Here is a 570-nt window from a genome sequence, read left to right as displayed (position 1 = left end):
AGGGAATGGAAGTTTGGGTTCATAGGGAGGAGGAACAAAAGAATTCTCACTTGCTGGAGCAACAACTTCACCATCTTTCACTGTTTTCTTCTCTTCCCCAACCTTTTCTTTACCTTTGGCTTCCACAATCTTCTCCAAGATTTCATCATTGATTTTCTCATCAACAATCACCACTTCATCATCAATGTTGATGGCAACCCCCTCACCTTGTTTCTCAGCATCCTTAGTGAGAGCTCTCTGAGGTAACTCCTTACCACTCCTGAGGGTGATAGCTTTCATGGTCTCCTTGGGGTTTTACTCAAATTTTCCAGGTAAAGAACCATGTTGGCGATTTTGTTGAGTGTTCATGGCAGCAAACTGGTTCTCCAAAGTTCTGAACTTGTTGTTGAGCTCATTATAGCTTCCATCAATCTTTGAGTGAAGGTTCTTCAACTCATAGCCAACATGCTTCTCACTTCTTGTCTGAGACTCCAAGATTTGTTTCAGTAAGGTATCAGTGCTGCTCTCTTGAGGAGCAGAGGAACCAGATGAGGGGTTTTGCTGAGGTTGATAGCTGCCTTGCTGGTTGTT

Source organism: Brassica oleracea, chromosome C6 (assembly GCF_000695525.1).
Source record: "Brassica oleracea var. oleracea cultivar TO1000 chromosome C6, BOL, whole genome shotgun sequence".
NCBI classification, from domain to species: Eukaryota; Viridiplantae; Streptophyta; class Magnoliopsida; order Brassicales; family Brassicaceae; genus Brassica; species Brassica oleracea.
This window is presented reverse-complemented; position numbering follows the sequence as displayed.